General features: G+C 39.8%; 1 protein-coding gene across 5 annotated transcripts in view; it reads left to right on the top strand.

Moving 5' to 3' along the window:
- KANK1 (KN motif and ankyrin repeat domains 1) overlaps positions 1–21762 on the top strand; it is a 217994-nt gene that overhangs the window by 59604 nt on the left and 136628 nt on the right. For 4 of the 5 annotated variants that reach the window (XM_024996142.2, XM_010807860.4, XM_059889443.1 and 1 more), the window contains exon 2: positions 17308–17433. The gene's annotated coding sequence lies outside the window, so the exon portion shown is untranslated. Of the gene's footprint in view, positions 1–6076; positions 6294–17307; positions 17434–21762 lie in introns of all 5 variants that reach the window. The other variant, XM_002689629.7, reaches the window with a different exon arrangement.

Raw genomic sequence — 21762 nt, 5'->3', positions numbered from 1 at the left:
AATAGTGGGTCATTGAATGTATTTGTGCCTAAGCCTGTGGGTTATTTTATTTTTAAACATTTTCTTAGTGTGTATTATTAGATGCAAAATTGCAGGATCAGAAGTTAGAAATATTTATTTTTAAAACTGTAACTGCTTGATACTTTTTGCTCAACCAGTTTCTTTAAAAAAGGGGACCATTGTCCACTTCATGGCAGAATGTGAATGCCTGTCTCCCTGTAGACCTAGCCCCTGGGGTTGGGACAGATGGTTCCAGTGCTTCTGTACCCAGCTGTAGTGCTCCACCCTGGATCCACTCCACTGTGGGATGTTGGGAGGCTGGTAGGGAGAGATCTCTTCTCAGTCTGCATTTGCAACTATTTGCCCTCTCTGCCAGGCCTCCTGCTGCCCCTCTATTATGTCAACTGCACTTTGAAAAGCATAACTTCATACTTCTGTATTGTTTATCATTATCTCACTTATATTCCATCAGTGTGTCATAGTACTTACCTTGTCTCTAATTGTACTCACTTCTGTGTAGACTTAAAAGAGATTTACCTCTGCATTTTTTTTTTCCCAGTCCAACATCATTTATTGCACAATCCTGTACAATCTTTTCCACTGACTTGTGATTCCCTTTAAAAAACACCTCCATCTTAGAACAGGCTCTGCTTCTGGCCTATTGTTTCATTGATTTGTCTGTTTTGCATGTGTAACTTTATAATATTTTCAAAAAGAATGAATGGATGAAGTCAGGCCTTAGCTAGGAGAGGGGCTTGATCTGGCTGGAAACAAGATCTGCTAGAGGGCTGTCTAAACTTGACAAGGAAAGAAACTGAGGCAATGAAGGACACATGAGTCCATACAACACAATAGGAAGATAGCAGACAGCAAAGATGCCATGCCTAAGGCAATGGGCGCTCAGGGGCCAGGATTTACAAAACAGGTCCTGGGGGCCGGGGAGGGTAGGTTGCTAGAAGCAAGCAAGATGTAGACAGGACTCCAGCAATGATCTTCACAGGAAAAAGTAGTTCTCTGAAGCCAACTATTAATTTACAGGAAAAATACCAGGGAATGTGTGTCTCATTGGCTGAGTAAGAGCTGAACCATGTCTTATTAAACACAAATAAGGCTGGTGATATTTTGATGGAATTAAGAACTTGGCACATGACGGGAAGAGCAACAGATGTCACGTACTTAGGTGTCAGTCAACTATTCGTTACAGCACCTCGAACCACGGGCTCAGCCAGCCTTTAGTAACTGGGTAGGTGAGATGTGTGTAACAGGATTTGATAATATGGGTACTGCTGCTAAGTCACTTCAGTCATGTGCGACTCTTGTGCGACCCCATAGACGGCAGCCCATCAGGCTCCCCCGTCCCTGGGATTTTCCAGGCAAGAACACTGGAGTGGGTTGCCATTTTCTTCTCCATTACCTCTGGATTTTTAAACAAGCTCTTGGATTTACTATTTCTGTTATTTTCTGTTTAATGCATTTGTTCCTGAAGTATTTTGTTTTGTAACTTTTAACAAATGAGTATTTTTCCTCATTTGGAGATGTAGTCCACTTATTTTGATTACTTAAGGCTTGTATTTATCTCTCTGCTCACCTTGACCAGATCTCATAGGACTTAATCAGTAGAGTTCCTGTTTTTATTTATTCTATGCCTTTCCCACTCTAAGTCATTTTGTTATTTTCAAAACAGTCTCATATTAGGATTTATATTTGTTTGAAACAGTTATTTAGGAGAATAGTTTCTTTTTATTCATGTATTGAGTTTTTGTTTAAATGCTTGTTTTTTAATTCTGTGGTGGTTTTGTTGTAATCTGCTTGGAGTATGATCTGTCCTTGCTGCTTTGCAGAATGTGTTGAATTCTTCATATGTATACTTATAGATCTATAAATATATGTGTATATATATGGACATTTAGGAAAGCTGTATCTCTGTAGTGTTAGCTTAGACTTAATTTTAAAAGTTTTTGCTGTATTTTTACCACCATGAAAATATGATGTCTTTAACATGCCCTGAATATGAAGCCTTGGGTGTTTTCCTATCATGGTTAACAGTTTGAGATAACTGAGTCTCCCAGTCTGGCTGCACTGTTTCCCAGCGGGCCCAGCTGGGTGTACAGCCTGTGATATGGAAAGAAATCAAGACTCAGGTCCCTAGAAACCTAATCTGTGACCTTGACTTTGTCCCTGAGATACTCTGACTAGAAAATTAAACTGACTGTTAGAGAAACTGTCATCATCATAAAAGGCAGGACTAATTTGATAAAATCTGAACACATCCTGCTTCACACTATTTATTTTGGAAACTGAGCATTGGAGACTTACTTTCCATTTTAAAACTGTCTGCCTCCAATAACTTATACTAATTGTCATGTATACTAAGTATTTGAACATTTGTATTTTGAAAGTTTGAGGGATATATATATGTGAATTTAATAGTTATTTAAGACGCCCTATATTAATCACGAGACTTCATAAACATGTTTAATGTCTGCATAATAATTTAGCAATAATTAAAGTTTCTGACTTTTTACTGTTACAGTAGGGGAGCAGTGAATATATTTTTGCCTAAATCTGAGGAATTTTCTTGAATATTGTCCCCTTAGCATATATAAGTAGAAGCAAAATGAATGGGTCAGAAATTATTAATATGTGAGTGTGTATATATATATATGTATAAATAAAATGACTGGAACCACTCTAAAGACACTTGATGCATTTTGCCAAATTGATTTCTTTTCAAAATGGAAAAATTTACACTCCTGTTGTGGTGTGTGAGTGCCTGTCTGGATGTAGACCTAACCCAGATGTGTGGTTCTACATCCCTTCCACCCAGCTGTGGTGTTCCATCCATCCTGCACCAACTCTGCTGTGGGTATTTCGAGTAACAAGGTGGTGTCATATGTCTTCTCCACAAGAAAAGGCATTGTTACCAAGGCAAACAGCAACACTTGATACAGCTGTGTACATGCCAGAGCCAAAGAAAAGCTTCACTGGAGGGATTGTTGACAATTGCTAGAGGTTGTGGCAATGCAGAAGTTACCTAGTTTTCTTTTGGCAACAGGTGTTAATGGATTTATTGTAATGTTGGAGCCCTCCTCAAAATAAAATTATGAACACTGGGGAAATATAATAATAAAATAAAAAGCCTTAGCCAGGAATGCATTGCTTAAGATTTAGCAAATAAGATCACAAGTTAAAGAAAAGTAGGTTGCTTAAAAAAATTAATAAGGAAATAGCTATGCTTTGCTTTTAAATAAAAAAAAAATATTACAGGAACACATTTTTAGCACGAAAACAATGGCCAGGTTATGTGCTCTGGTTTCCAGGCACTTATATCCTTTAAATTTACACTTAGAGACTTAACACAATTCTGTTTTTTTAATTAATTTATTTTAATTGGAGGCTAATTACTTTAAAATATTGTGATGGTTTTTGCCATACATTGACATGAATTAGCCACTCAAACCTATGGCTAGATCAACCGAACAGAAAATTAGCAAGGAAACACAGCTTTAAATGATACAATGGACCAGTTAGACCTAATTGATATCTATAAGGCATTTCACCCCAAAACAATGGATTTCACCTTTTTCTCAAGTGCACACAGAACGTTCTCCAGGATAGCTCATATCCTGGACAATAAATCTAGCCTTGGTAAATTTTTAAAAATTGAAATAATTTCAAGTATCTTTTCTGATCATGGTGTGGTAAGATTAGATGTCACCTACAGGAAAAAAAACTATTGAAAATACAAATGTATGGAGGCTAAACAAAACGCTTCTGAATAACCAACAAATCATGGAAGGAATCAACAGGAAATAAAAATATGCTTAGAAACAAATGAAAATGAAAACACAACAACCCAAAACCTGTGGGATTCAGTAAAAGCTGTGCTAAGAGGGAGGTTCATAGCAATACAAGCCTACCTCAAGAAACAAGAGAAACATCAAATAAACAATCTAACTTTACACCTAAAGCAAGTAGAAAAAGAAGAAAGAACCCCAAAATTAGAAGGAAGGAAGGAAAGAAATAAAATCAGAGCAGAAATAAATGAAAAAGAAAAAAAGGAGATTATAGCAAAAATCAACAAAACTAAATGCTTGTTCTTTGAGAAGATAAATAAAATAGACAAACCGTTAGCAAGGGAGAAGAATCAAATCAATAAAATTAGAAATGAAAATGGAGAAATCACAATTCCATTTTTTAATGGATGCTTAAATGCTATTGAAGCATAGTCTTAGCTGAGAAGCTTAGACACATAGAGATTAATTAAGTGCAACTAATTTTGTTTGAAAGTCAATGCAAAGAAATATGGAAAATTTCATAGGAAAATGCTTAAATAAGTATTTGGTAAAGATTCAGATTTTGTTCATCAGCTTCCTGTCTCATAAAATTAAGTCCTAAATTCACCAAGTGCTATTCCTCCCATTTTCTTTTTGGTTCTGTGTGCAAAAGAATTTGGGATTGTTGTAGTTGGGTATATGTGTCTGCTATTCCACCCAGGAAATAGACATTTTCCTTTATTCATGTATTTCCATTTAAAACAGGTTGGAACTGGAAAGTCAATGTTTTCCTTCCATTTTCTGATATATACCTTTAGCTTGTAATGGTAAAAAAAAAAAAAAAAAAAAACAGTGATTAAAAACATTTATGCTTTTAAAAATTTTATTGAAGTATAGTTGATTTACAATGTTGTGTTGATTTCTGCTATATAGTAAAGTGACTGTTATCCATATACATTCTTTTCCATGATGGTTTATCACAAGATATTGAATATATTAATAGTACCATGTGCTGCACAGTAGGAGCTTGTTGTTTATCCATATACTTTTTTAAAGAGCATATATGTCAAGCAGGAATTTTTTATATGCCAGTGCATTCTTTGCATCATTTTAAGTGATCAGACAACAGTGGCTATTTCTGGGAGAATGATACATCTTTCTGTCTTGAGAAAATTTCTGAAATATGATTTCCTTGGGCTGGAACAGGGTGATTTCTTGCTGAGCTAAAACAAACAGCAGATTTCTTCCTGAATTACTTTTTCATACTTTGCAGTCTTATCAAACATTGCCATAATATATGACCTAATACAGTAGAGATTAGGTTTAGCAGGAACCTAGCTTTACTTTTCAGGATGTTTGCAGAAAAATATTTGAGCTAATTTTAATTACTGGCTGGGTTGAAGCGAGTCTGACTTTCAGGATTCATGATGTTGACGTGCTGCTGCTGTAATTGGTCAGTCTCTACATTTATCTAATAAATAGAAATTGGGATTTTTTTTTTCTTTATGTCAGAAATAACAGAAGTCATTATCAGTGGGAAAAGAAAGGTAGTGAGGGTAGAAGGGATTACAGAAGTCAAAGGCATTGTTTTTTTAATTTTAGTTTATTATTTTTGATTACACTGGGTCTTGGTAGCCACACGCAGGCCTTCTCTAGTTGCCGCGAGTGGGGGCTACTCTCTGGTTGTGGTGTGCGGACTTCTCACTGTGACTTCTCTTGTTGCAGAGCACAGGCCCCGTAGTTGTGGTTCATAGGCTTAGCTGCCCCACAGCATGTGGGATCTTCCCAGACCAGGGATTGAACCCGCTTCCCCTGCATTGGCAGGGATTCTCAGCCCCTGGACCACCGGGGAAGTAAAAAAGCATCATTTTGCTTTTATTTTTAAAGAAAATGTCAAAATAATTAACAGTGTTCTCTAACTCAGCCCTCACCCTTAAATTGATAGTTGTTTACTTTTACAAGTTCTGAATGAAAAGGTGAAGAATTACCTCCTTGTAATCAGTGTGATGGATGGGAGAAAGTCCATCTTGTTACATTACAAGGTAATGGCAATATGTACACACTTAGACTATTAAACAGTCTAATATTAAAAAAATGTCAACTATTATGTTTATATTAAATTTTATCTGTTATATGTTTATAGGTTAATGTTGACTTTAGAGGAACAACACACTTCTTATTTTTATCAGTTCAGTTAGCTATAATTAGAGGCTCAGAGTAGAAAGCTAGGAGTTACTGATAGGGGTCAGACAGGGAGATTAATGGGGCTCTGCCCATCCACTTCTGCTCTGTGCTTCCAGGATGTTTGCCAAGGTAACCTAGGTCTGTCTTCATAGTGAAAGGAGTCATCTTATCCTACAGAAGAAGGAATCACTGATGCATCACTAGCAGCATCTCGCCTTGGCCCTGTGACTGCAAATATTTGAAAGGCCCACCGCAGACCCACTCCTCTCCTGGGAAAGAAGACAGGAGTTCTCTATCTGTAACATTCCATAAAAGCTAAGGAGCATAAGGAGGGTGAGTGGGCAGGGCACCAGCTGTCTGTGCTGAAATACCGGAGCCTGGGCTCTAGTAATTAATGAAGTTTGAGAACATTTCCTTGGCATACTCTACTGCCTGACCTAGTTGACTGGGTCACTCTGGGGAAATGGGCCTTGATTCTTGCTTTTTCTTCCCAAGATTGATGGCCTGCACTTATATGTTTCAACTTGAAACAGTGGACCACCAGGTTGAAATGAACACCTGTACCATCCTGTTCTCAATTGGAGGAAGCCTTTATATTTTTTAGTGCTTTATTAAACATATCCTCTCTTTTTAAAGCATATATATATTTAAGAAATTTGAACCCTGTGGAACCTGATTGAGTGTTTCTTTTTTTCATAAGGAAGAATCAAAATGATCTTCTCAGAGTATTCTGAAGTTTGAGAAAGGCTTATATTTGCTAGGCTTTATCTTTTTTCAAGGATAAAGAGGTCTCCCATCTTTTCTGGTGATTGAGGGGTATCAGATACTTGTCTTAAATGTTACAAATGATTTCAGTTAAAACAGTCAAAAGTATTATTAAAAAAAAAAACAGTGGATACTTGGTAACATCCTTAAAATTATTCAGTAAAAACTTTCCATCAGATTTACAATATTATGGAGAGGGTAATCTCAATCTACATGCTGCTAAGTCACTTCAGTCGTGTCCGACTCTGTGTGACCCCATGAACGGCAGCCCACCAGGCTCCTTCGTCCCTGGGATTCTCCAGGCAAGAACACTGGAGTGGGTTGCCATTTCCTTCTCCAATGCATGAAAGTGAAAAGGGAAAGTGAAGTCGCTCTGTTGTGTCCGACTCTTAGCGACCCCATGGACTGCAGCCCACCGGGCTCCTCCGTCCATGGGATTTTCCTGGCAAGAGTACTGGAGTGGGGTGCCATCGCCTTCTCCAATCTACATATGGAGAGTTAAATCACAAGGTAGTACAGTACTTGCCTGAAATAAGTCACATGATGACATCATCCATATTCTCAGTCATTTGTGTAAGGAAAGACTTCTGTTTTATGTAAGCAAGGACTAAGTTTAACAAATGATTCTCATAGTGTGATCTTGAACCAGCATCGTTCACATCATCTGAGAGCTTGTTTTAGGGTTTACCCCAGACCTACTGAATTAATCTCAAGAGTGGGACTCCTGCATTTTGTGCTTTTTAAAGGCCGTCCTCATACTTGTGATGCACTCTGAACTTTGAGAACCACTGGCTTGATACAGTCTTTCCATAATTGTTTATGTAGTTTAAACACTTGGGGTTGCTGAGGTGATGCACCTCAGGTAGGAAGCAGTGGGGCAGCCTCCCTGGAGGCTCCAGAATAGATGACCTTGGCAGCCTTTCAGAACCTGTCTTTGCAAGCTGCAGAGAGGGTAGTAAGGAGGTGGAAGAGGAACAAATACCTGGGTTGCCTCTGCTATGCCATGCACTAAAGGGGCTTTCCACGAGATCTCCTACATTCAGTCCTTACCCAGTCATGTGTGTGCCATTAGTACGTTCCTCCTACCTCATTGGTACTTATCTTTTAGTTGTAATCTCAGTCTCAGCTATTTGCTTTGATTCTTTGATGATAGCTGAGAGTTGATAATCCCTTTCATTTGAGGAGCTGTGCATTGGCTCACAGAGCATGCCATTTGTGTTCAAGAAGTAGAAAGCTTCTTTCTGAACTTGGTGCTTCTTCCTGGGACAGCAGTTTTACTTCAGGCATGTTGGGAGGAGGGGAGGAAGGACTTTGTTTTTCTTATAAAGCATTATGTTCCCTTAACCTAAGGTAAGGAACTTGGTAAACAACTGTTGATACTGTGCATGATTGTGTCATCTCCTGAAGAGTTTGTGTCCCTGCCCAACAGACTTCGATTTGGTGAAGGCAGTTGTTCTCAAATTGTCACCTTTCCCCATCTCAGCAGCAGCAACCATCCTCCTGCCCCAGACCTACTGAATCAGAAACTCTGAAGGTGGGGCTAGCAACCTGTACTTTAATAATCCCCAAGTGATTGCTGTTTATGCTAACATTTGAGAACTCCTGGTTTGGGGCAAGAGGAGTAGGTGTTTGGTTTTTTAAAATGGTACCTTCTGTTACAATTTTCTGGGGTAGTAAAGATGATTCACATTTGAAGTTTGGGGATAAGGGCACACTGAAGGTAATGTGGCATCCTTCAGAGCATCTAAGAGCAGACTGCTGATGACTGCCTGCTTACACACCCTTCCCTTGTGCAGAGTCCAGCAAGGGGGCCTTCCTGCCACCACATCCCCAGGTCACCCACAGATGTGTTCCCTTCCTTCACGGAAAACTGAAAGAGAGAGAAATACTGGATGGTATAGAGCTTTCCATCCTGGGGCTTATGGTTTAAAGGGCAAAATTGAGCCAGGTGGTTATCCCATCAGAGAGGCGCTCACTTTCTGATCTGATCATAAAAACCAACAAACAACAAAAGGCCATCACACTTTTGCTTTCTTTGCTTTAAGTGGAAATACTCTTCCTACTTCATAAATATAGATGCCAAGTAAGGAAGTTGCTTTGGATGACTGAGTGATCCTTATTCCCTATGCATGTTTTTTTCTTTTTTTGCTTTTGCCAAGCAATGGAGGGTAACAAAATTATGTATATTACCAATATAATTTACATGAATAGCAGTTAGATATTTCATTTCTGATTGATTAATCTTAAAAGAGCAAAGCTTTTTTCTTAAGCCCTCTACATACAGTATTTTTTAAACTTTATGCTACTGCTGCTGCTGCTAAGTCGCTTCAGTCGTGTCCGACTCTGTGCGACCCCAGAGACGGCAGCCCGTCCCTGGGATTCTCCAGGCAAGAACACTGGAGTGGGTTGCCATTTCCTTCTCCAATGCATGAAAGTGAAAAGTGAAAGTGAAGTTGCTCAGTCATGTCCGACCGACTCTTAGCGACCCCATGGACTGCAGCCTACCAGGCTCCTCCGTCCATGGGATTTTCCAGGCAAGAGTACTGGAGTGGGGTGCCATTGCCTTCTCCCTTAAAACTTTATATATATTTCATTTTTCCCCCAGATTGTATCACAGTTTGCATCATTGTTAATGTAAAAATACATGTATAAGCAGCTAGATTTATACATTGTCATAACATCGATGCAAGTTCTTAAGGAGAAATCAAGGATGACAATTGAAAATAAAATGATCATTGCCAAACAGAACTATTCTTTATCATTTCAAGAAGCTGTACTTAAGATGTTTATGGGAGAAATTACTCCAGACCCTACCAGTTCTCTGTCAGAAAACATAATATTCTGACAACTGTTTTCTCTCACCTATGTATATAATATTTAATTTTATTTGAAATGTTGACCCAAGCTATGCTAAAAATTTCATCTTTAAGATATCAAGCCTGTGCAAAGGGTGGACCCTGAGAGCAGAGCACACTCATAACTCTTAGAGTTTTACTGTTACATCTTGATTTAATAAAATGTCTGCTGCTGAAAATAGGAAAAATTGATCATATATAGGTTTGAATATGTATTTTTTTAATGTATTCAAGTATTAAGCCTGCAACCCTGGAAAAATTCAGTGAGGCACAATGTGGCAGAGGGGAAACACTGAAATGGAGGGATGAGAGATCTAGTCAGTGGGGAGGTGTTTCTAGTTGAGGGCCTGGACTGTACTCTGCCGTCACTCCCCTCCACTCCCCACCCCACCCTGGGTCTACTTCCCTCTGGTCTGATTCAGTGCTCACCCAGCACACCCCATTGTCGGCTTAATAACCTGGTATCAGGGGAAGATTGGTATTCAGTTGGGAATCTTCGACTACAAGGAGTAAAACTGATTTAGGAAGCACTTTATCAGGATACAGAAGTACTCCAAAGAATCCAGGATCCTTAGAGACAAGCTGGAATCAAAAAACAGGAAAGCACAAGGAATTTCAAAGACTATGTTGGCTCTATTGCCCTCAGCTTTATCTTCACCTTTCTGCTACAGACCGGCTCTGTCTGTGGTGCTGTTCACAGATCCACCTGCCTCCAGAGCCTGGCTGGCAGCTCCTCAGCCCCCGTTTCCAAGCCCCAGAGGAGAACAGTTTGGCCCAGCCTGGGTCTGATGTCTTTAAGTGGTCCAATGATCCATGGCTGGTGACGTGTGTGTGCACTGGGAGAGGACATGGGAGGCCCACCTCTGACCCTGTGGCTGGCTCAGAACATTCCACAGAAGGGAGTAGTTTGCATAGAGGGGACAAAAGCATTCCCCCACACACATACCATTAACATATTGCTGTGGGTTTATTCATTAACCCCGCTCTGGGGGAGTAATTATCTTTGGCTCCAAGAAAATCTGGATATTGAACCTAAAAAACCTTGGGCCAGACTGTGAATCAGGATCATGAATTGCAGCGAATTTTCCAAAGTGACTACACTCCATGAGGCCTCATGGCTATCAGCAGCAGATGCCTCTGGAGCCCCCTATCTCTGTTAGTGCAGACCCTTTAAACAGCAGGGGTGTTGAGCGAGGCCAGATGTTCTTGGTGGAATGCCTGCATAAAGCAAAAACCACACGAATCTCTAAAAGCATTCTTTATTCTGAATAACATTCTGATCCACTGGTGAAAGCCAACGAAGTTAAACTAATATTATCAGAAAAACATGTAGGTTACTAGATCTTAACCCTTCTTCCTCATATCCTCACTCAGTTGTTAATTTGAATTGGAAATCACTCTTAGTCCACATACTTAAGAGTGCAAGAAATAGTGCATTTTCCTGAATCCATTTAGTTTTGACTGTAAGCTTCTGCTCCCTTAAGGTAGCAGGAAAGTAACCTTCATTAGACTTTTATCTCTTTCCCACACCACTCTCCCAGGGTTGTGCCAAGGTTCCAGATTCTTACTATAATTCATGAGGTCAGGAAAGCAGCCTGGGTCATCTATTGATACTGGTCCCCGCTGCTTCTTGGCCATGTTTGAGGCTGGGGAGAATGCTTTGTCACAGCTGGGAGACTAAGCTCAGTCAGTATCTGGTCAGGCTTTGGGGGCTCTGGCACATCTGAGGATGCTGCAAGGGAATAGGTATGATCTTCTGCTGATCTGAGTCCCACAGTCATTCTCCTCCAAGAATCTCCTCTTAATATGAAGGAAGATGGTGGTGGTGGTGGTGTTTCTCTCTTCTCAAACCCTTTTTTCCTTAAGGAAGCCCAACCACAGCCTCCCTGAAGCGGGAAAGCCAGAGCCCCCTCCTCATGTGAATGAGGAGAGATCGGAGAGAAAAACATTGAGGACGCCTCATGCCCTAGAGGCAATAACTATCCAGGTGCTGGCTGCGGAAGGCAGGTGGTGGCTCTGCCTCCTCTGCAGTCACTCAGGAGAGTCACCTGTGGGCATAGCCCCACTCTCCTCATGCTTGCTAACGTATGGGTGCTGTACCTGCCCCTAAATGGCAGGAGTTGTAGGCATTTGTTGTTGCTTGAATGTTTCCAAAACCATATTTTGTAAACCTGTGTATTCTAGAGGTGTGCACGTGTGTGTGGTCAATTCCGTCCAACTCTTTGTCACCCCATGGACTGTAGCCTGCCAGGCTCCTTTGTCCATGAAATTTTCCAGGCAAGAATACTGGAGTGGGTTGCCATTTCCTTCTCTAGGGGATCACCCTGACCCAGGGATTGAACCCATGTCTCTTGTGTCTTCTGCGTTGGCAGGCAGATTCTTTACCACTGCGCCACCTGGGAAGCCCAGTGCCAAGTCGCTTCAGTCCTGTCCAACTCTGTGTGACCCTATGGATTGTAGCCTGCCAGGCTTCTCTGTCCACAGGGTCCTCCAGGCAGGAGCACTGGAGTAGGTGGCCATGCCCTCCTTCAGGGCATCTTCCCAACCCAGGGGTTGAAACTGAGTCTCTTGTCTTGCATTGGCAGGCAGATTCTCTACCACTAGTGCCACCTGGGAAGGCCAGAATAGCCTTCAAATTAGTAAGCATTTCTATAAATCTTTAGTGAGTTTATAAAAGGGTGGGGGAAAGAGTCCCTTTTCTGGCAGTGGATAATTTAGTTCTGTTAATATTCCTTCAGAGAAACTTGTCTCCCTGGCTCACATATATGTACTTTTGCCCTCAGAGTTCTCAGCGACTAGACTAATTCTGAGTGCATCCAATTTCAGTGATCATATGCTTTCCTTTTGCCATTATTTTAGACACTGCTTTGGCCACAGCACAACTAATGCATTAAAAAATAAAAATATTTTGGAAGGATATACTTAAGATTAAATCAAGGGGAATGCCATAGAAAATGGCAAAGCTTGCACAAAGCATTAATAAAAAATGTGTGGTCTTGAGCAATCAGCATATTACATAGAATCTGTGAATGCCTCCTCATCTAGAATTTCAGTACAAGCTGTCCATAAAATATTTATACAGCACAGTGCTGCTTCCACCCTGACAAAAGCATAGGTTCAGGTGTGTGCTGTTACTGCAGACATCACTAGCGTATAAGCAACTGAAGCACCTTTAAGAGCCTTTGGAATGTTAGAAAGTAAAGTGTGTGTCACGGGGTTCAGTTGGTAGTAACTAAAGAAGTGGCCTTAGTTCCTAAACAGAATTGTTTATTTTGTTGCCAGAATAGCACTTATTAGTAAAGACACATCATAGAGGAAGGAGAAGAGAGGTTACTAATGTGAAATTTAAAAGAATAGATGCTGCAGAAATTAGTAACCTGGTTTACTGTTGGTATAGGGGCCGGAGTAGTTCCTGAGATGACTTTTAAGAAATGTTATTAAAAATACAGCTGAGAATAATTCTGTTATCAACTCTTTTTTTTTTTTTAGCATCAGTGCAAAGCTCGTTTGTTAAATAAATATCTGATTATAACTTTACTAACTATACATGCTTAATTCAGCTCATCTGTAAGAGAGGAATGATAACACTTGCCTAATGGGCTCATTGTAAGAATCAAAAGAATAAGGCACCTTAGTAAGGGTTTGGTAAGAAATAGCATTTTTTGAGTTTATATTTGTTTTAACAATAATTGCTTACATTCATGACTTTACTTGCATTTTCTTTAATTCTTGAAGTAGACCAGTGAACTGGTGGACCATTTTAGAGATAAAGTTAAAAACTGAAACTATTTGCAATACTTATATCAAAGTTCATCCTCCTATAAGAACACCTCTGTATCCTGTGATAGAAATCCTTTCTGGTTTAAAGAGACTGGAATTGGTTTTGTTTCCGATACCCAAAGGTTCCCAATTAGTATACCATGTTCTCTGTATTATTAAAGTACCAAGCTAATAATATCCTTCATAGATGAAGAGATGATACAAGTAAATAAGGGGGACACTGTAGCAGAAGAACAAAGGACATATACAAGAAGTGCAAAAAAGTAAAAAATGTTCAACCTCAGAGATATGTTAATAATAGGGAACTTATAGAATCTGTAAGATAGGATAATTTAAGAATTAATACTACCCATGTTTAGAAGGAGTGTAGAGAAGTATACCACTTATATGCTACTCAGTATACCACTCCGGAGAGGGCAGTGGCACCCCACTCCAATTCTCTTGCCTGGAAAATCCCATGCACAGAGGAGCCTGGTGGGCTACAGTCCATGGGGTCACTAAGAGTCGGACATGACTGAGCGACTTCACTTTCACTTTTCACTTTCATGCATTGGAGAAGGAAATGGCAACCCACTCCAGTGTTCTTGCCTGGAGAATCCCAGGGACGGGGGAGCCTGGTGGGCTGCTGTCTTTGGGGTCGCACAGAGTTGGACATGACTGAAGCGACTTAGCAGCAGCAGCAGCAGCGGCATATGCCACTCAAACACATATTGAATGAAACAGTCTATAGGACAAGCTATCAATAATATCAAATGCATATTTTTTCATATGTTTGACCCATGACTTTCTCCCTAGCAAGTACTTAGTGGTGTGTTTGAGGATATCCATCTTAGTATTATCTACATATTTAAAAATTGAAAGTGACTTAAATGCTTCAGAGAGGTTTATTAAAATTGATGATTGTACAGTCATTAAAACTGAAGGCATAAGAGGCTAATAAGTGACAACACTTCCATCAATATAAAAATAAATGGGAAAAGCAGGTTACAAAATAATGCCTAGAATTCACTTTTAATAAAAATTTAATATGCTTACACATTTATTTGTTTATAAATGTGAAATCATCATATCAAAATAGAAAGAGAGTAAAAAATGCTAATTGTGCTTAAATTTTCTTTGTTATTCATATTTGATTTTTATAAACTTTTGGTAAAGACCCTTAAAGAAAGAAATATTTAAAGTTATCTTTTTGACAAGTTAGCATATATTATGTAGGTTACCCAAAGGTAAGTCATATGATATCTGACTTGAATCTGGACTTTTGCTGTGTTGATCTGATACATTTCAGTGTATCTGATACATTGCCTTTTCTTTGTTAAATGAATAACTATCATTTATCTCGAGCAGGAAAATAAAATTTAGACATTCAGACTTGATAGCATATAGCTGTTGAATGGTTCTCTAAGGTTTCTTAGAGAACCACAATCAGGCACACAAGAGTGGTGTCAGGAGAGAGAGTCTGGAAGGATTTGCATTAAATTATTTTCAGTAGCCAACCTCTGTGTATATGGAAAGGCATAGAGCAAGGAAATAAGAATGAGCGTTTTTATCAGACTGTTAAGTAAACTTCAGGGTAGAAAATGACCAGCATAACCCCTTTGGCTCGATAACCACAATTCTTGACAGGAAAGTCTCTCCTTGTTTCCATTTGCTCGCCCAGCTTCTTCTCAATCCTTTTCCGTCTGCATCCTGGACCAGCCCTATTGAAAACTGTCCTCAGGGGTGCCCAGTGACCTCCCTAGTAATTGTTCTATCCAGGGACATCTTGTTGGTCTCCATACACAGCATTTGAGGTCACTTGTCTTTCTTTGGGCTGATGTACCTCTCTGCCTCTGTAACAGTTATTCTCCTGCCTCTGTAACCATTCTGTCTTTTTCATTGGCTTATCTTCCTCCATCTCCCTTGAACCTTTACTGTGTCTTCTAGTTCTCCTTAGAAGCTTCATTTTCCTAGGGCTTCATCTTTTTTGAGGTAAAAGTTTAGCAGCTAGTCTTTCCTCACTGTGAGTCATTCCTGCTGCTGCTAAGAGTTTGGGTTATAAAATGGTTTTTGGAATTAGAATATGTTTGCTTGGACTCAAAATCTACACACACTGGAGACACTTAGAAGTCATCTCTGGCTCTATGAAAAGACCCCAGGTTGCCTATGAATGGTCTACTTACTGATGATGGAATAAGCTCCTTCCATACAACAAAAATAGTGGAATTAATAAGAGAATCTTAGGTCAAGGCACAAAGGCTTATAAATTTCAACGAGCATTTGTAGAGATGATGCAAAAAAAAAAAACACAAAAAAACACCATATTTGTAAAAGCTTTGATGTAGTCCATGCCAAAATGAAAAACAAGTTTAAAAAATCAAAATAGTCACTTTCCAGTTGGAGAGCTAAGCTCAATAAACTCAAAACAATGGCCAGTTCCACTGAAAAACTGTGAGGGTTAAATTATCTGGAAGGTGGGATCTCTGAGTCTGTGAACCTGAGATGGGCTTCACAGAGGGAATAAGAAAAGCTGTGTCCTGTGTGGGGGATGATAGTTGCGAAAGCAGGGCATAGGAGTACGTGTTCTTTGAAACGTAACAAGACTTACCTGCCTAGGACAGAAGGTGTTTGTTGGAAGCTGGAGGATGATAAGATAAAGTAGAGCCAGATTATGAAGGAACCTGAAAGCCAGCAAAGGAGTTTACATTTAATGGAAGAGAAATGTATTACGACTGTGGATATAAGAGATGTGGATGTAATAGAATGCTAGATTTGGAGATGAGAAGAACAAAGAACTTCAGAGTTGGAGGTATCCTGTAAGGTGGGGTGGGGTGACTAATATTTGCTGTACCTGCTGTATGTCAGGTGCAAGATCGCATAGTTCTTATTCTTACAGCAACCTTAGAGGTAGATGATATCATCCCCATCTTATATATAATAAATGAGCTCTGAGGAAATACAGTGTGTCTGAGTTTTTAGAGTACTTAGGCCAGAATTGAACACGTCTGACTTCAAAGCACAATGAGGATGGAGAATGTTGAAATCAGTTCCTGATTTTACACTCAGGAAAACTGAGACCCAGAAGATAGGGGACTATCCAAGGTTACCCAAGTAATGGAATGAAAGCAGCTGGATAGGTAGTGATCTGCAGAGAGAGGCCAGGTTAGAGGCTGCTGTTGTAAACAGGTTGGGGTGCCAAAGAATTTGGTATTAGTGGAGGCATGTTTTATTGTTGTTTAGTCACACTCAGTCATATCCAAATCTTTTGTGATCCCATGGACTGTAGCCCGCCAGGGTCCTCTGTCCTTGGGATTTCCCAGGCAAGAATACTAGAGTGGGTTGCCATTTCCTTCTTCAGGGCATCATCCCGACTCAGGGATCAAATCCGCATCTCCTGTCTTGGCAGGAAGATTCTTTCCCATTGAGGTACCAGGCATAGGAGTGAAAGAGTAGAGAGCAGTAGGACATTGAAGGGAAAGTGGGGGTGGACTGATACTGGCATGGCCAGTGATGGAGGGGATGACATGAAAGCAGTCCCAGAGTTTTAATCCAGGGGAACTGCGGTTTGCAGTGAAGGTCCTCAGTGGAGCTGATTTTCAGAGAAAGGCCATGTATTTCTTATGGGCTAGTCTGATTCTGAAATGACAAAGATACCAATATAAAAAGTGATGGTATTTGTGAGCTGATTTATGTACAGATTGATGGATACATGAAGAGAAGCACATGAAGTAGAAGTGAACTGATGGTGAGACACCCAAGAGCTAGTGACTAGCTTCTTCCTAAAGGAAAGGAGGTATGATGATATCCTAGGCTTTTTTACTTCTGGTCTGCCACTTCCACCTGCAACCAGAAAATGCCTTAATCATAATAAACCGCATAACTGTCTTTAGTAATTGATTCCCCTCTCCTATTGGAAAGGAGTATTGCTCCATCACATTTCCCACAATGAGACTCTTTTTTTCTTTCAGGATGATTGTCACTGTACTGGATGGACTGCTGAACTATTGAATTACTTCCATCTTTTGACCACACTAAGAAATTGTCCATGGAGTTGAGATATTTATTGCAGTAATTTCTGGCCTTACATGTTTAAGGTAAGGTATACTTTTTTCCCATATAACTATCATGAAGTTGTCATGTTTTTCTTCTTTAACTTTGCTTTTTAAGAGACATTAATCTATTCTTTTCTTCTAGCTTTTATGCTCTAATAATCCCTTCAGGGTGCTCTTAATATGAAAATATATGAGTGCAGAAAAGACTTTTATATAATGAAATATGAGCAAGCTGCTTGAAAAATAAAGGGGGAAATGTATTACTCTTCAGATTAAATCAATAAAAGTACCCCATTTCCTTAAACACAATATGCATAAACTGGGTTATACTAGAGAAACTTAATAGATTTAAAGGAATATTTATTGTTAAGGCTACTTGAAAAAATGAAGATACTTAAATGTTAATATATTGCTGGCTTTGTTCAAATAAAGAAAGTTTAGAAAATACAGAGAACTTAAAAGAAAAAAATCTGTTACTTCCAGAGATAACCAGTGTTAAAACTTTACTACATTATTTATAATACTTGTTTTTACAAATATTTATAATGGGGTGTGTGTGTCATATGTGTTAACTTTTGATATTTTTGCAAATGAGAAACATTTATCACAGGCTTACTCCATAGCAGGCTCTGTACCAACCACTTTATATACATTACTTTATTAATTCTCACAACCCTGTGAGGTTGGTGCTTTTCTTATCCCCATCTGTACACGAGAAAGTTGAGGCTCAGAAAAATTAAATAATTTGCCATGTTCAGAAAACTGGTGAACCTACTCAGAACTTGAACCAGTCAGATGCCAAAGCCCATACCAACAGGCTTTTTTACATGCTTTTTTCCCTTGACAATGTGCTTTACCTTCTTTTCTACAGCATCATTTCACATTAGAAGGTGTTCATTGATATTGGTATATAATGGTTTCTCTACCTCATCTCCTTTTGTTGGACATTTAGTTGTTTTACCCAGTTTCAGAAACAACATTGTAATAACATCTCTTATGCACGTCCATGATTGTCTGTCTAGGGCGGATTGCTGGAAGTGGCATTGCTGAGTCAGCCCACGGTGTGGGAAGGAATCCCTCAGGTGTTTGATGCATTCTGCTAGTTGCCTTCTCAAAAGGTTGTGGGAGTTTATATTCCCACCAGCAGAATATGGAAGTACCTGATGACCCTAAGTCCTCAACAACATAGGTAGTTGGCAAATGAATAATTTCATTTGCCTTTTTAAAAGAGTGCAGGTGAGGTCCATCTTCTTGTCTCTAATCCTTTCGAGCCTTAGCCTCCTGACTGGTTTCTCTCCCTCCACTGTAGACCTCACTTAGTCATTAAAGGCATTGCAGGACAGTGTATAAAAGCATGGACTCTAGAGCTAGATGCCTGGGTTCAAATCATGGCAGTATTGCTCTGCCTCAGTTTCCCCATCAAAAAGTGGAAATAATAATAAAGCCTTGTCCTGGGGTGGTGCTTGGGGTTGCAAAGAGGCAGACACAACTGAACAATTGATCAGCAATTTTAGAACAAGTGCATGACTCCTGGTTTGAGCTCAGTAATTGTTGACTACTGCTGTTATCTTCCAAAAGTCCATGCTCATGTAACTAAAAAACCATAGATTATATGCAGTTGACCCTTGAACTACATGGGTTCGAACTGCATGGGTGCACAGATTTTTCAGTAGTAAATACTACAGTACTGTATGATCTGTAGCTAATTGAACCTGCAGATGTGCAACTCTATTCTGAGGAAGGCAGACATGGATGGAGGGCCGACTATAGATGTTTGATTGTGTGGAGGGTTGGCACCCCTAACTCCCATGTTGTTCAAGGGTCAACTGTACTTGTTTTAAATTAAATGTGATCATTACTGAATTAGTAATTTACAGCAGAAACTGCAGATGCTGACATTGTTATTACATGTTAACACCATGAGCAGCCTGAAGGTCAGGCTCCCTTGATGATGCACGGTCAGGATATTGAGGGGAGAGAAGTAACAGGAATAACTAGAATGTTAAAGTGCTTTATAACCTCACAGAGCACTTTTACATGCATTATCTTGCTTGATCCTCAAACATAATTGAGGGAGGTGGAGCAGGTATCATTAACCTTGTTTTACAGAGGAAGAAATTGACTTGGAGGAATTAAGAGAGTTGTTCACTTGAGGTCATGGAAGCGGACTCTGGCAGAGCTGAGTGTGTGCTCCAGGCCTCTGACTGTAAATCTGTACTCTTGATGCTACAGGACACAGTGATAGGCCGAAGAGGTACAGATGGACACCTGCCCAGGGGTGGAAACATACCGGGAAGGGAAGGAGCAAAGAGGGATGCCGTGGGAGGAGGCAGCAGAGTAGGGTAAGGACATATTGGAAGGAAGGCAGGGACCCAGGGAGGAGGGAGGAGGGAAGGGAAGGGGCATGGGTATTGAGGTCAAGAAGAGAGCAGGGAATTGAAGGGGCCAGGACTGCAGGACCATGGGCTGGCTGAGCACCTGGCCAGAGGAGGCCCCTTCTTTGCAGCAAGCAGAGAGGAGAGAAGGAAGAGACAGAGGATAGACACCTCTGTCTTCTAAGGCAAAGGGAGTGAGAGCAAAAGTAAGCAAATGGGACCTAATTAAACTTATTGCCTTTGCACACCAAAGGTAACCATTGACAAAACGAAAAGACAACCTACTGAAGGGGAGAAAATGTTTGCAAATGATATGACTACGTAGGGATTAATATGCAACATTCATAAACAGTTCATACAACTCAACATCAAGAAAACAACCTGATTAAAAAATGGGCAGAGGACTGAATAGACATTTTTCCAAAGAGGAACACCGTTGGCCATCAGGCACATAAAAAGATGACCTAACATCACTAGTCGTTGGGGAAATGCAAATCAAAGCCATAGTGAGCTGTCACCTCACACTTGTCAGAATGACTGTCATCAAAAAGAACACAAATCACACATGTTGTTGAGAGTTTGGAGGAAAGGGAACCATCTTAAGCTGTTGATGTAAATTGATGCAGTCATTGTGAAAAACAATAAGGAAGTTTCTCAAAATAGAACTACCATATTCCACTCATGGGTATATAAAAAAATACGAACACCAACCAAAAACACAAATTCAAAAAGATACTTGTTCCCCAGTGTTCACAGCAGAGCATTATTTATACTTGCCAAGATGTGGAAGGAACCTAAATATACATCAACAAATGAATGGATAAAGGTGTTGTATATATATATATATACACACACACACAATGGAATACTACTCAGTTAAAAGAATGACATTTTGCCATTTGCAGCAGTGTTGATGAATCTGAGGGCATTCTGCTAAGGGAAATAAGTCAGACAGAGAAAGATAAGTACTGTATCAGTTGTGTAAGTAAGTAAATGCATGTGTGCTCAGTCATGGCTGACTCTGTGACCCTATGGACTATAGCGACCAGGCTTCTCTGTCCATGGGATTCTCCAGGTATGAATACTGGAGTGGGTTGCTACTTCCTCCTCCAGGGGATCTTCCCTATCCAAGGATGGAACTCGTGTCCCCTGTCTCCTACAAGGGCTTCCCCGGAGGCTCAGCAGTAAAGAACCTGCCTGCCAGTGCAGGAGATGCAGGTTCAGTCCCTGGGTCAGGAAGATCCCCTGGAAGAGGAAATGGCAACCCACTCCAGTGTTCTTGCCTAGTGTAGCAAAAAGTCAGACATGACTGAGAGACTGAGCACTCATAGGTGTTAAAAGCCATTATCACCTATATCACCAAAAAAATACAGCAAACTAGTGAACATAGCAAAAAAAAAAAAAAGCAGACTCACAGATATAGAGAACAGATTAGTGGTTACTAAAGCAGGGAGGAAGGGCAATGTAGAGGTGAAGGAGTGGGCAATGCAAACAAAGATACACTTTGTGTGTATGCATACAAAGCCTTGTGTGTAGTATAGGCTACATGGATGTATTGTACAACATGGGGGATAGAACCAATATTTGTAATAACTAAATTAGAGTGTAACCTTTAAAACCTGTATGAAAATATAAAATAAAAAAAAAATAAAAAGCAAATGCATAGTCCTACCGTCATTAAATCCCTATTCTTCCAGAGGTTTTTCTGTGTGTATATGCTTACATAAAAAATTTAAATACAAATATGCAACCTTGGAAACTTCTCTCCATATCAGTGTCATTGCTGCATAATTATTAAAGGTAGGTAAAGAGTGTGGTTTAGGGAATGTATGTACTTAAAATATCTCCCTCTAGACATGTGTCAGTGCGTATCCTCCTAACTATAATTTGAGGCTACCCTTAATTATTCTTAATATAAAGTCAAGAAAGAGGTTTTTGTTCTATATTACCTGGAAAACAACCAGTTTATAATCTACTGACAGTATATAAGTGTTTT

Source organism: Bos taurus, chromosome 8, assembly GCF_002263795.3.
Source record: "Bos taurus isolate L1 Dominette 01449 registration number 42190680 breed Hereford chromosome 8, ARS-UCD2.0, whole genome shotgun sequence".
Lineage (NCBI taxonomy): Eukaryota > Metazoa > Chordata > Mammalia > Artiodactyla > Bovidae > Bos > Bos taurus.
This window is presented reverse-complemented; position numbering and strand designations above follow the sequence as displayed.